Source organism: Columba livia, chromosome 9 (assembly GCF_036013475.1).
Source record: "Columba livia isolate bColLiv1 breed racing homer chromosome 9, bColLiv1.pat.W.v2, whole genome shotgun sequence".
Classification (NCBI taxonomy): Eukaryota; Metazoa; Chordata; class Aves; order Columbiformes; family Columbidae; genus Columba; species Columba livia.
The window spans coordinates 12,680,416-12,693,002 of NC_088610.1; the positions used below are offsets into that span (position 1 = coordinate 12,680,416).

General features: G+C 45.7%; 1 protein-coding gene across 2 annotated transcripts in view; it reads left to right on the forward strand.

Annotated features, from left to right (window-relative positions):
- The first annotated feature begins 3,163 nt into the window (after positions 1–3,163).
- PLD1 (phospholipase D1) overlaps positions 3,164–12,587 on the forward strand; it is a 76,364-nt gene continuing 66,940 nt past the window's right edge. Inside the window, exons 1-2 of one of the 2 annotated variants that reach the window (XM_065073844.1) lie at positions 3,164–3,421; positions 4,658–4,735. The gene's annotated coding sequence lies outside the window, so the exon portion shown is untranslated. Of the gene's footprint in view, positions 3,422–4,657; positions 4,736–7,331; positions 7,474–12,587 lie in introns of those variants that run through there. The other variant, XM_065073845.1, reaches the window with a different exon arrangement.

Sequence of the window (12,587 nt, forward strand, 5' to 3'; positions counted from 1 at the left end):
GTCCTTGAAGCTTTGAGCAAACATAGTGTCTGGTCTTTGATTTACCAGCCTGACCACTGTGCTGTGTTCAGTTCTTCACGGTTGTCCATAGAAACACTTCCTCTGCCAGTGTACAAACATTGTGGTAACTTATGTAAACCACAAACAACTGCTGTATGCTTTTTGTCAGTAATTTGTAGTTCATACCAACAGGTTCTCTTTTCAGTAGTATCTGTATTTTCTGTGTAACAGCTCTGCAGCATGTGTTGCCCTAAAGCATCATCCTTAGCAAAGCAGCAGGCAGAGGAACTCTTCTCTGTCAGGTGGGTGGAGGTTGGGGTCCATACTCTCCACCTCCTTTTTGCAAAGCTACTTTCTTCAACTTTCCCAGGACATTTTCATCCCCCTTAAGCTGGGTCCTTGGCCAGCCAATGCTCTCTCCTTAAGCATTCTTTATCTTTACTAGTGAACCCCAAGGCTAGTTATCCTTTGACTGCAGAGTCCAAGAAATAACACCCCTTTCCAATTCCCATCAAGACAAAAAGAGTTTCTTCCTTGGTGTCTAATTCTCCAAAGTGCATTCAAGTTTTCCCACTGCAATCTGCTAATTTCCAAGCAGAGCTGCCCACAAAAATTTTGCTCCCTTAATTTCCGCACATTTTTCCTTGCAGTGGAGTGATGGAAATGGTCACAGGCTGCCAGCTTTCCTGTCTCAATTTTCAAGGAAGCCTATAAACTTGTGTTTCCTGGGAACTACAATTCCCAGAAGACATCTTCCCCCAAACCAGGAATAGAGGCTCGCTGGCCCTGTCACATCTTTCAAAAGGCTTCCTCTTCCCTACCCAGAGATGACCAAGGAAGGGATGAGGGGCAGGCTGGGCATGAGAAGAGGCAGGTCCCACCGTTCTGCATCCATCTCAGCACAGCTTCCCTTTGCAGAGTCATGGGGAGAGCATCCTAAGGGCACTGTCTGAAGGCACTGCTTCTGTTTATATAGAACTACAAAACCCCAACAAAAAGGTGTTTAAGGCCTGGCTGGTGTTAAATTCAGTGTTTTGGGGGCTGTGTGACAATGGCAGAAATGCCCTCTCCAGCCATGTGTCTCCACTGAGGTAATATTTGAGCACATCTGTTCTTAGAAGTCCACAAAATCCTCTTCTTTAGCCTCTGCTCAGATGCTTTTGTGGTACCCACTGAACAGGATGTGTTGATGCCAAGTGCCCCACTGGCTTCTCCCTCCCAGAGAAACAGTCCTAGGAAAGATTTTCAAAGGAAGGACTTAACTCCATGGCCCTAAGCAGTCTCCATACCGTTTCATGTGATGTGATTCAGTACCATACTTGGCCACTCCACAAGCCTTAGCGCTCCTAATTAAAGCCAGTCCTTGTCCAGACTATCGCTGTGCGAGTTCTGTCTCAGTAAAGTCATTACGAGCGGTACCACCCTAAACAAACCTATTTGTGCAGGGGCTGTAATCTCCTGAAACCATCTCTGGGTTTTGCAATCAGAAGTCAAAGGTGTTTCTTTTATGACATCCTTTGAAAAGTCAGCTTTTCAAAATGCTGAATGCTCATGACTGCATCTGGAGTCATGAGGAGCCTCTCGAAAACCAGATAGTGGAGTAACATCATCACCGGCATCTTAAAAGCTTCGAGGCTGGACTTTGCAGTGCATATTCAGTGCTTTAAAAATGTGGCAGGACGTGAAGTGTGAATGTGAAAAGTCAGGCTGGTGTTTCAATAGCACGCTTCTCCTATCTCAGAAAGCAGGAGGACCTAGCTGCTCCCTGACAGCTAAAGCTGACTGAAATACTGACCTTCAGACAAGTACTAACAGCACTAGCATAAATACTAACCTAAAACAATAAACTTAACGCCTGCCCATCTTTTTTCCATCCTCTCTTTTCAGAGGGTTTTAGCTCAGATCTCTGCTAGGGAATCTCAGCATTCCTTTTCATTGCTATAAGAAGCTTCTGGAGGGCTCACCCTGTGGGTTCAGCCTGGCAAAAGCCGCTGTGTCAGGAATAGAAGATGGAAAAGTATTCCAAAGTGAAGATAACACAACCTTCCAAAAACCCTGAATCAAGCACTTTTTGAAGAGTTTATAGGAAATAACCCTGCTTGTCAAGAGTAAATCTGTCAAAGGAATTGTACCCTCTCCACTTATGACATTTCTCTGTCCCTCAAAGAAGAAAAATAACAAAGTGCAATTTCTGCAGAAAGCAATCAGATAACGCTCATTTCTAATTGCTGCTGGCAGGGAAGCCTCATTGAGCTCCAATTTTGGTGAAGCAAGTCTTAGTTGCTCAAGCTCAGCCACTAAAACCGCATGAACCTTCACTACCTCTTTGCCAAAAGGCTGTAATTTCAGTGAAGGTCGTTTGCAATGCTCAGTATTTATATGAAATAATGAGGCAGCTGGCTATAAGTAGCTGTGTACTGTGGCACGTGATGGCAGGGTGAGATGCACCCAAGGAAATGGTGGGACCCCAACCTGGAGGGGCCATGAAATTGCCAGCTCTTAACAAGAAAATCAATATTCGGACACTTAAATATGCCACAACCATCTTGCTCAGCAATTGTGAGCACACTCCTTCCCCAGCTGGTTCTTAGAAAGCCTCTCAGGGCCAGCTGTGTCTGTCGCAGGACTTGGATGCTGTACGCACACAGCTCCCCCAGGACCAGATGGGCACCAGAAGTAGCAGAAAAAAGCAGAGCTACCTGTCGGGATATTTTTAGCAAATACAAAATAGCCGAGTGGTTTCGTACCAGACAAGCACACTGTATTGGGGGGCAGGTGTTTTGAGAGAGAATTAGCAATCCTGAAGCACCTTTTCCTCTGCTGTCACCATGCAGCCCCTTGCTTCTCTCCCTCTGTTCACCCACTTTTAAAGTAGTATAAATACCCTCACAGCACAGATCTGTTAAAAAAGATGAAGAGACTGGTTAGTCAGAGCCGTAGTTTTGCCTGCTTTTCTGAAAACTGCAGGGGATTTTTCCTTTCCACTGAATATGATTAGATGCAGGAATACTATACAATTTTTCCCCCACTGCTCTGAGATAAAAAATCCCCACTTATTCCTAGCTTTAAAACAATAAAAATTGAACTCATTATTAAAGAAAAAAAAAAGCCTTGAACTGCTTGCTTTTTGATCTTCCAGTGTGACACTGAAGTGACGTCGGAAAGAGGAAGCGGTGATGGGCGATCCTGCGCTGCTGCTGGCCTCTCTGCACCCGCTTATCTCTTAACTTCACGCATCTGGTGGGTCAGCTGCCGCCCAGAGCAGAGATGCTGCCGTCCTCTCTACATGCTCCAGAAGGGCTTCAGGAATAGCTGTGTCGACGGTGAGATGCTGGGATTTCACACTGCTGGCTGTGTCCCACAGATTTATGCCAGGTCACATCGTTTTGGGGACTTTGCAGTGAATTTAGTTCAGACCCAGGTAAGTGCCAGGTGGCTGAAGTGAGAATTTGCCGGGGACGACTTAGCAGGGCGCTCGTTGACATGAGGTTTAGTTTGGGGAATTCTGCTAAAAACAGAAAAAAGTTACGTGACATTGTCCTCTCCCTTGTTCCTGACTCCAAAGCGTAGTTTTGCTTTAAACGCAAAAGGAATGGCACTGGCAGGAGATAAGGGTGTTTGGATCTGGGATGGGCAGTTTGCTCACAGTTACTTAAGTCAACACAAAATACAGACGTGCAGCTCTGAATCACACCCAGCTGCAACCTTCAACCATAAAGCAGCCCGGAGGTGTTTGGTTACGAGAAGAACCCGAAGATTGGGAAACAGGTGTCTTCCGAAACTGCGAATTCCAAGTAAATGCTGGTTGTTTTCATCCGCATTTGCCTGTGGAGATGCCAGTAATGAGGTTGTGACCCCAAATAAATGCCAGCACTTCTTGTATGAGCACAGAAACCCCGGTGTCCTCAGCTGGAAATGGCGCTGTGGCCGTGGAGCAGATGCTGACCAAACATGTCACACTTGTGACATTCATTTGTGTGTGGGAGAGCCAGAAAACTCCTAGCAATGACCTTCCTGCAGCTGATCTGAGATAACTGGGTATGCAGGTAACCATCAGGGACTGGCTGAAAGTTAAAAAATAAAGGAAAAACCAAGTGGCCCATCTCTGGGTGCACGTTACAGGCTGCTGTAGGTGATATTTAAAGTTAAATTGGTGAAGAACTGGTTCTGGTTTAGGTTTATGTTCCTCCACTAAGTGTGACAGGGGGTAAAACAGAGTAATATGGCATTTCACAGCCACTTTCATTTAAAGGTTTAATAATAACTGACCCCTCTAAGGTTGCATGCCACCAGTTGCTCTGTTTACTGGTGTTCTTTATATACTTGTTAATAACTTTCAAAAATCTGTAACGGGACACCGATTGCCAGCTGAGAGTGCAAAAACTGGCTAAAATGCAAAAATTTCTAACGCTTTTCCTTTAATGTTTCTCTCTGTTGAAAGAGGAGCTGAGGGATTAGCCAGGCACATGGGCGTTGCGGTACACGTAGGTAAATACTGCACTGCTCAGCATGCTGATCCCCAACCTCCAATAAACACTTGTGTCCAGTTATTTCCTCAAAAAGGACTTCCATGTGAAGGCAACTCATCCTGTATTGTACCCTCGTGTATCTTTTTCTGCTGAGCGTGCTGTGATCCGTACTTCTCTGATCTTCCCAGATTTATGGACAGAATAAAAGGAAGGTGAGAATTTACCCCCAGCAGTGCTCTTCTGAGGTCTGCGCAGCTCATGTGTTGGTGAGTACAAACAGAAACGATTGCATGGACTCTGCTGGTGTTTTGTATGCAAAGGTTTGTGTTTCTTTAATTTTTTCTTTTTTCACTTTCTCTTCCTGTTTCAGTTTTTGTCCTATTGCAAGACCTGGTTTTACATATTTTACTTGGACTGTGCAAAATGACTGGGAGTCTGGGGAAAAAGAAATAAAAGAGGAATAGAGAATTGTGCTACTGGTTTTAGTGGAGAGCTTGAGCAAACTGGGAGCAGAGTACTGGAGAACTGGGATGATGGCAGCTTTGAGCTTGGTCTAAACTCCTGAAAGGCAGTGCACAGCATTCGTTAATGCCTTTTTGCATACGTGCCTGTTGAAGAGTAAAATAACTTTTTTTGAGAATAGTTTTAAGCTTCACGATAATCTTCAGTATAACTGAAGGAAAAATAAAACTTGTTGTGTGTGCTTTCTCTTGAGTGGTGCCATCTGCTCCAGCCTTTGCTGCCTTTGCCACAGGGTGCCTGCTCCTTCTCTGGGGCACTCGCTGATCACCTCAGACCACGGCATTTGGCTATGCTGACTGCTTCTTCTGCATCCCCTGCAGAGCCTGTGGGGCTTTCCAGCTCATGGCATCTTGAAACTTCCAGCATTCGTTCAACTCCATTTTTTTTCCTGTTATGATCCATCCAACGGGCCATGACATAAAAATCCTCTTTTCCCCAGCCACCATGGGCTACCAGTGAGAGGCTGTATGCAGCATCCCCGGGAGATGGGACAGTGGCAGGAGGGGACAGAACCATCCTGGCTGTTAAACTTCATGGCCCCAGCACAGAGATTTGGCTATTGAGCACGTTGAGGAGCGAAGTCTGAGAGCTGCCTGCAGCTTGGCACCATCTTCTCAAGCACTGAACAAACTCCCCTGAATGAGTCGCATCAGTTCGAAGCCGGTTAGACACTAATGCTGCAATAATTCTGGCAAAACACTGGCTCTCCATTGCCAGAAAGATGGAGGTGAAGTGGTATAAGATGTATCAGGTCAGTTTTCTAACAAAGTTTTGAACAGGAAAGTTTTGAAAGATAGCAGAGCTCAGGTAAAAAGGCAAACAAGTAAAAGCAGCTGCATTACTGTTTGCTGTGGGAGAAGTGGGTGTCTCAGCAGAACTGTAGGCGAATTTGAAGCATTTAAGATCAGAAGCAGCAACTCCTCTATCTTGTCTGACCATCTCTCTACCAAATGCAGTTGCAGCTTGCCCGGATATTTGTAAGCTTTTAAGTATGAATGCCAGAATAAACTATTCTGATCATGTGGTCTGATCTGCAGCATCAGGCAAGTCACAGGATTTACAGTTTCCTTCAACAAGTGTAGCCCTTAGAAGGAAATAAAAATCTCCAGTCTTTAAGAAAATTTTTAATGATGATGATTCTACTTCACCTGCTGATGGACCGTTTCACTGGCTGGATTTGTGTCAAATCCAGCTTTGCCTGGTTCAGATTCTGATATTCAGGTGACATTCAAGAAAGCATTTTCACTTCACAAGAGTAACTCTTCAATAGTATAAAAAAGGATCCGAGGAATCAAGAAAGTACCATATTGCAAAAAAGATGATTCGTGTGATAATCAAAAATTAAAGTGATAGGCTAATTTTGAGCATTTTAGTAGTGTGAGTTAATGAAGCCAGAGTTTAAACTAAAGTATTCAGAAGTAGTATTGCCAGTAGCTATAGGCACATGTAAGCCTGACAGAGTTGATTTAGGTGCAGAGCATAACACAGAGCAAGCACCAAACAAAAATGAGAATATGGACAAAAATATACTATTTTAAAAAATGTGCCTATAGGAAGTAAGATATGCGTGCAATAGAGATTTTGCGATGCCCTCTCTGTATAGGATCATATGCAGTCAGAAAAGCAATAAAGTCGTGTTTACTAAAGCTAACAAGGAAAAGAAACTCAGGAGAAACAGCAAGGAACATTGTGAAAGAAGGACAAAAAAGAAGAAGAAGAAGAAACAGTGGCTCAGAGGATGAGATTTTTTGATGTACTTAATTAAAACAGAGGGGAAAAAAGAAAATAAGGTGAGAAAGTTGGAGGAGTGCTGGATCCAGAGACATGAGAGCAATGCAGATTTGGGGATTCGCTGAGTAGTGCAGGGTATCTCAACACTGTACACAAGAAGAAAGTGATTTACAGCAGATAAAACCAACTTAAAATTATGCAATGACTACCACACTTCCTATCCCCTCTCCTTGAAGCTTAGTTTAAAAATAAAACACTAGGAGGGACTTCAACTCAGAAACAGTTGCTTTTAATTTAAACATAAGCACCTGAAGATAAACCAGGGAAAAAATTATTCAGCTGAACAATATTTTGCCCAGAACAGATAAAGAACTTGCACTGAAGCTGGAAAAAATGCAGTGGCTTTAGTTCCAGCCCTGCAATGAATAAAACATTTGTTGTGGAGCCATCAACCAGCCACAGCTCTGCTGGTCCATCCCCAGCTGGCTGGGTGACGGGTACAAATGGGGCTCATTTGGGAAGCAGGGTGGTGGTGCTCCCCCAACTGAAGGGGTGGAGAGGGCTGCAGGAAGCCTGGAGGCTTTAAGGGAAGGAAGTCTGGGGATGAATGACCATGCAATCTGTCTGAGAGAGAGAAGATCTTGGGGAGGAAGGGCTGACCGAGACCTGGAAGTTGTTTCTGGGGCTGCTGGGCAGCGAAAGGGGAAGGAGGTGCCAGTGTGGCCATGTCGCCGTGGGCTCGGGTGACACTGTGAGTATTTGCCGATGGAGCGAGCTTGGGCTGCGTGTGGGGTGGGAGAGACATGCTGAGCCCCATGCAGTGCTCAGGGCTTTAAATGCAGCCCTGAGAAGGGCTCCGTGATGCTGAGTTTTTGGTTTGAGAAGCGCTAAAACTGTTCTCAGGGCTCGAACTGCGAGGGTGCAAATCAGTGGCAGCTCTGGGGACTTGGGCTCTGTGGGGGACCCTCAGTGTGGCCGGCATGATGCAGCAGGAGGGGTGATGGGGTGATGGCCACCAGCGCTAATGTTGCCTGCAATGGGCAGGGAAGGAATACAGAGCAGAAGAGGCATCAGATGAAGTTGCAGGAGGCATTTGCTACTCTCTTGAGGATGGTGACATCCCTGCGGGGTCTGTTAGCGGGTGTTTCTTTGACTGGGGAGATGGTGACAAGATCCTATTAAATATGTGAAACCCTGAGATGCCAGATGGTGAAAGGGAGAGGTTGTAGAGTCTCCTTCTCTGAAGACATTAAAAACTGCCTGGACGAGTTCCTGTGCAACCTGCTCTGGTGAACCTGTGTTAGCAGGTGGGTTGGACTGGATGATCTCTAGAGGTCTCTTCCAACCCCACCCATTCTGTCATGCTGTGAGAAGCACAACCTTGTTGCCCAGAGCAGTGCATGGGGTTGGTACCATGCTCCCAGGGTGGTGGTGGGGCACAGATGCCCACCCAGCAGGGCAGGGAGCCCTAGCACCAGGGGAGATGCCCAACGCCCTCTGTTATCGGGAAGCTAAAGATCTTTCGGGCTTATGTTAAGATGATCTATTTCCAGAAGGAAAATCTTGCATCCCAAAGTAAGCTGCAAGGAGGTTTCTTAAAGCTTTTTCTGAAAGAGGTGGTGTTCTCCCACAACAACACCATGAAAAGCCCTGATGAGCATCCCACAGCTCAGCGAGTGCATTACATCTGGTGCAGGTTGAGTCGCTGGAACAGAGAGTTTTAACATGGCTAGGAAAAGAAACAAACAAAGGCACAAACCAAACAAATAATAGTGCCGACCCATGGTTGTCACAGAAAAGACTTGCTCCTTTCAGTGGCCTGGTGCTGCAGAATACACTTTCTACAGGACAAAGTTCCCTTCTCAGGAGTTTGAATGGCTGTTCTTAGTTATTGACAAGATTGGAGTTGCAAAATAGGTTATTATTTCTTTTGTATAAGCATAATAAACATAAATGTACTATGATGGAGTCAACGGAATACAGTAAGTTCTTACAAAAGTAAATTTGTTTCATTTTGTTTGCAGACAACAGTGACAAAGGGATGCTGCAGTGAATGCCTTGCAGTGACAGAGTTTGAATAGGAAGTGGAAGTTAGATCTTGTTTCTAAAAGGGGAGAGAGAGTGAGGCTTTGTGAACGAAAAACAAATCTGAAAGGTGCTGCCTCTTCCCTCTGTTTATGCTCAAATACCAATACAGAGAATAACAGTGGAAGCTGCAGCTGGAGATGGCACTAGGGGTCACCACCGTCTTATCTATGTCATCTGGATTTAATTCTGAAATAAGACAAATAACCTGATACAAACCAAAGCCAGGCTATTTTTTTTTCTTTTTTCTTTTTTTTTTTTTCTTTTTGGTGGGCCAGACAGCTTGCATTTCACTTCTTCATTTTCTTCTCTTGCCCGCCTTCTGTCCATCTCCTGTAAAACAAACCCCAGGGAAGCCTGTGGGATGCAGCCAGGGAGGATGCTCTAGAAGCAGGGGAATTGCATCAAAATTCCCTCTGTGCAGCTCCCATTTATTTAGAGCAAAGGTCAGGCAAATCACAAACACTATGTAAAGCAGGGAGAATCACATAACAGCCTTGGCATGTTTCTGCAAGTACCGCAGAGCAAACTGATTACTGTAATGAATAGCACCCTTGTAGTCTGGAGAGTAAATCTTGATACATTTTGCTCTGCCCGGCTGAAAATCCTCTGTCTGAGGATCTTTCTCCCCCTACTTTTCCCTCAACTGGGTAAGTATCTCTGAGATCTCATGAAACTGCATCTGATATCTGCATTAGAAGGAGGATTGGGTGTCTGGGTTGTGAGGAGCATTGTAAATCCTCTTCTCTGAGACTTTTTTGATCCTGTATCTAGGAAGTAGCCATTGGCATGGGCTGAATCTATGGTCTGAGTGTTCGAATAGAGCATTTTAAGGTGCGATGCAAGGTGTTTAGGAGAGAGAGTATTTTTTTACTGAGGCAGATGATTTGTCTCAGGACAGATAGGCTTTCAAGCATACAAGACCTGATGAAGAGCCTTTTTTAGCTATAGGAGTTTGTCTTGCAAGACACAGATTCCCTTTTCTCGGCAGATAAGTTACTGTTAATTGTGGTGTTTCTTGTTGCATGATATTGCAGAAGTTCATATGAACTCAAAACCTGACTGGACGTTTTATTGAATGAAATAGCTGCTAGAGACTGTAAAATTGCAAAGACAGCACTTCTGCCTTGGAAAATCCCTTGCTTGTAAATCCCTGGAGCCAGGGAGATTCCCAGAGAAGTTCCCCCATAACTGTGCCAATACAGCATACTACTTCCCAAGCATGAGTTATGATTTCCTCGGGATGGCACCCTGGGATCAGGTGGTGTTTAGCCTGACCTGGAGAACCCAAGAACAGATATATTATATGTTCTTTGATCATCCCAGTGATGATAAAGCTGTTTCCGGAGGAGTGTGCAGGCAAATCCAGACTCGTAGCCCAAGCTGGAGTGTGAGTGCACGCAGGACACGTCTGTCTGTGCTGCTTCTCCTGCCAGCTCCAGGCCTGTCCATCACCTGTGTGTTAGCCCAGAGCTAGTTCAAGGTCAGCTCAGGTATGTGTGGGCTGCAGTCGCGCTGCCATCCAAAGGTGGGGGAGTTCTCCAGCTCCCTATTTTAGGATTTTATGTAACATCCAGCTTATATAAGCCTTTGTTAACAAAATGGGCAGAGCGTGTCTTGCTCAGATTCCTCACTGAAGAAACACTCATTACTTAACTCTTACTCAAGTGCTTATTACACACTTTAAGAATATTTTAGTTAGTTCCTTTCCTGTTGCAAATAATAACATACCAACTCGACAATCTGTTATGGACAAATGATAAAACATGTCATTCACCCTTTAATGAACTACATCTTAGAATATACTAGAAACAGTGCTGTTGAGGTGGATGAGGGGAAGCTGTGGCATACCCCAGACCCTTGCCCTGCTTTCTTCTTGCCCACTCCTGGCAGACGACAGTTCAGGGGTGCTGGTTTGGGAGAAAGGATAGTTCGGGTTTCCAGGATGGCTTGTCCCACAGGACATGCATGGGTATCTGATGTTGCCAGCAAACCCCTCATCTTCAGCAGAGCCAGCTCACCCCATCACCTGTTCCTGGATGGGTGGTCTGCTGTGCCAGGGAAGGGGCAGCAGCACTGAGCACCCTGCAGGCTGGTGTCTCAGTCCTAAATCTGCTTTGGACCCTAGAAAGGTCACACTGGTCTCTGTGGTTAACTAAATGCCTTTCCAGATCCAAGCTTTGGTTCTACAGCAGGTAAAGGTGGGTCATATCCTGCTGCGTGGGAATGGTAACGCATTAAAAGCTGTCAGGTACCTGGATCCTGTGGGAGAGAGTTCCATGTAGATTGTTTTCAGATGGACTTGTTGAGCTCACTCAAACCTGGCATTCATGCTACTGTGGGGCTTTAAATAGAACGACAGTGTGTATCTTAGCTTAACACCATACGGAGACGGTTTGCACCCTCTCCTTCCTCCAGATACTGTGCTTCATATACTGACGTGCTTGGCATTCCTTTAAGTTTTGTGAGTTGCTGCAAAAAATCCCTCCTTTTTGTTATTATTTTTCCCCTCTCTTTCCGTTAAGGCTGTGCATTGCCCTGCAGCCCCAGCTCTGCCCCTCCACCGCTGCCGGCGGGTACTGCATGGGGCAGCTGCTGCACACAGCATCCAGGTATCTGCGGAACGATATGCCATGGAGGAAACAGGTGGGAGGGTGTGGGGTTTGAGTTTTTCCTGCCCAAAAGCAAGTTTAAAATACAAGAACTAACATATTATTTTAGCTTTGAGGCCTATTTCTGTCCCCTGAGGCTTTTTAAGGGGTGACACAGATTGGACACGTGCTGTTGCAGAGAAGATCAAGCTGGAAGTGGTATCTCATGTTTCATTCCATACTTTTTTTTTCATTTACCAATTTCATTCACACTCCCTCCCCAAGAGAAGAGGAAAAAAACCCAACCAAACCCAAACAGGAAGAGCTTTGTTTTTGTTTCCATGGGAATTCTGTGAGAGGGGAAGGGTGTGAAAGAAAACTGAAACATTCTGGCCAAACCCAGCAAGATTTGCATCCTGAGCAGCCCCTGGGCTGTCCTGTAGGAATTAAAGTCGGGGGGTCCTGCTGTCCCCATGATGTGTAGGCAGGGAGGGCTGGGATGGGGCTGCAGCTGCTTGTGTCATGGGGAGCATTACTGTGCTGTGGAGCTGGGCCAGAAAAAACAATTTGGGTGGGGGAAGATATGACTACAACTCCCAAGAGCCACTGTGGCTGAGTCAGGCCCTCATGTTTAAGTGTCTTTTCACCAGAACTTCCTCCGCTGCTTCTTCCTCCAAAGTCAGGAGGACAATTGCAATCCTTGAACGTGGGGAGGAAAAAAAAAAACAAGACAAAAACTTGACTATGTGATTTCTGCAAACACCCTCCCTCCCCTTCCCTTTTGGAATACAGCTCCTATGGGACCAAACAATAAAAATTGGGTTTTTTGTGCATGTATGTGGCTTAATGCCAGCTGGCCCATGTTAGGTGGTCTCTGGACTGCTCCATCACCAGTGGCTGCCCTAGTATGGACCATGCAAGGTTCTCTTGGGTATTTGGTGCACACACACGTGGGCTTCATCCATCTGCTGTGGGTGTTGTGGTGGTCTCGGTAGATGGAGCTGAGCACCCTTCTGCCCCGTCCCTCTATGCACCTCACGGGAGCGTGTTCAGGCCCTTTCTCACTGCGCTGCTCTGAAATGGTGACAACAAAAGACATTTCCAGTTCCTGATGAGGTGACACGTGTGCATACGGGGTATACCAACTGTGGTGTCCCGAAGAGCTGCAGAGTCACTGTGTTATATAGAA